General features: G+C 49.3%; 1 protein-coding gene across 5 annotated transcripts in view; it reads left to right on the top strand.

The window, feature by feature from the left end:
- Positions 1–593: 593 nt before the first annotated feature.
- The window catches only part of MAP7D2 (MAP7 domain containing 2), an 88,587-nt gene continuing 87,058 nt past the window's right edge, over positions 594–2,122 (top strand). For 2 of the 5 annotated variants that reach the window (XM_014543465.1, XM_014543464.1), the window contains exon 1: positions 595–660. The gene's annotated coding sequence lies outside the window, so the exon portion shown is untranslated. Of the gene's footprint in view, positions 661–2,122 lie in introns of all 5 variants that reach the window. The other 3 variants (XM_014543467.1, XM_014543466.1, XM_014543468.1) reach the window with 2 other exon arrangements.

The raw sequence follows: 2,122 nt of genomic DNA, 5'->3' as shown, positions 1-2,122 counted from the left end.
GCCTCTGTCCTGGCCCAACTGTACACTCCTTCATGAGGCAGGTCATTAGTAGCTGGTTCAGTACACGCTACTTGGATAGTAAGAAGTGTCAGGGCAATTTTTCAGTACCATTGCTGGCTCCAGATAGGGTTTCTCCCAACTGAAAACAGGACCAGCCTGGCCAGTATGGCTCGGTGGTTGAGCATCTATGAACCAGGAGGTCAGGGTTTCATTACTGGTTGAGGCACATGCCCGGGTTGTGGGCTCGATCCCCAGTGTGGGGTGTGCAGGAGGCAACGGATCAGTGATTCCTCATTGATGTTTCTATCTTTCTCTCCCTCTCCCTTCCGCTCTGAAATCAAGAAAAATATATATAAAAAATGAAAATGAAAACAAGACCAGAGTAAAGAACTGGTTTCTAGCTTCTGCATGCTGTTGTCTTTCCCAAGGTAGTTCATCTATTAGTGAGTAATGCCCTAGGAGATGTGGGCCCCAACTCCCGAGGGCGTTGGTTGCAATGACTTCACTGTGTATGTAAATGAGAAGGGAAATACAGTTCCGGTGGCAGGCTTCTGGGGAGTCTGATCTTGGACCTGCAGAGACTCGGGTTTTCCTTTTCCTGGATTCTGCTCATGTAGCAACACACTGCAGCTCCTCGCTTGCAAAAGGAAGGACTGGAAGGTAAGTTCTGGGAGTGTCATGTGTGTAGACTTAAACCTGCCTTGGAGACTTGAGTCCGGAATTTCTGAGGAGGGTGAAATCACAGTAGAAGCGAATTTCCCACTGCCCCTGGACACAGGGTGGTGGGCGCAAATGTCTTGGCGCCAGGGAGATAAACCTGGAAGTGGGGTTAGTATTAGACAAAAGGCCAACAGGATCCTGCCTTTGGGAACATCCTAATGTGAGTGACCACCTCCTGTGTTCTAGTTTGTTTCCCAGTTTACGTTGCTGGGCACACGCCTGGTTTCAGAAGGGCTGTCAGGTTTCAGGGCCTCAGTCTTATCTTTCCAGGCCACCGAGGTGTTGGCAGCGTTCCTGTGGCTTGGCATCACTGTGACCCTCTGGGGTGTGGTGTGTATGTGGGAACACTTGTCCTGGATGTGGCAGAATGATTTCCTCAGCTCTCACAGGAAAATCTCTGTAGCCAACCAGGACCTGGCTGGTTGGTATCTAGATCATAAGGAATTGGTCCTTTGAGAAAAATATTTTCTCAGGGTAGGTGTTACTGTAATGGGCCTGTGTTGGGGTTACTGGTCCCTTTTGAAGACAAACTGACTCGGTCACAGCTGTAGTGATTTGAATAAGTGCACACGTGATTCACAGGCTGATCTGAAGACAAGCCAGCTGTGCCACAATGGAGACACGTCTGGGCCCTGAGTGGTTTGGCCAGTACACATACCAGGAGGATTGGGATGGGCTGAACAGGGCCCTGGCCCTGTGTTTATGGAGTCCCAGTGACTTCCTGGACTTCCTCTCCTCTCTGCCTGTTGTATTCAAATTGTGGAGAATGTCAAGTGGTGGCATTCCTGCTGAGAGCTGTCCCTCTAAGACCCAGATCCCGCTCCCTCTTCACTCCTCATCATCTTGGATCAAGGAGACCAAGGGCCAGCCTTTTGGAGTTCCCTCTGTGGACTCCAGGTCTGCAGAGAATCTTAAGAGAAAATATGGGGTGAGCTGCCACACATATTTTTTCCAGAGAGTGGATCTTTGCTCCACATTCTGTGAAGCTGGAGGGGCACCCATCACCTCCTGGGTCAAGAAGTTCTTCATGTTCATACAAACATCTCTCCTCCAAATGCCTCTCTCTTGCTAATGCCTCCTGTGAACAGGCAGGACAACCACTCAGCATCCTTTTCACAAAACCCCCCAGTCTCCTTTAAGGGACTTGTGACCTTCTGTAGGGCTTAGTTCCCCAAAGCCTCCTAATGTGACTTTTCTGTGTATTTACTCCTGTGATATTGGTGTTTCCATTCTTTAACCTTTTTGAACAAATTACCCATAATGTAGCCTTTTCACCTCTTTCTCCAGTTAAGAATTTACTGATGAGCTATCTCCTCACGCCTGTCAGATGGCACTTATTAAAAAACTAGAGGCCCGGTGCACAAAAATTTGTGCACTCGGGGGGGGGGGGGGGGCCCCCACG

Source organism: Myotis brandtii, unplaced genomic scaffold (genome assembly GCF_000412655.1).
Source record: "Myotis brandtii unplaced genomic scaffold, ASM41265v1 scaffold326, whole genome shotgun sequence".
Lineage (NCBI taxonomy): Eukaryota > Metazoa > Chordata > Mammalia > Chiroptera > Vespertilionidae > Myotis > Myotis brandtii.
Note: the sequence above shows the minus strand (reverse complement) of the source record. Positions and strands in the feature narration are given on the sequence as shown.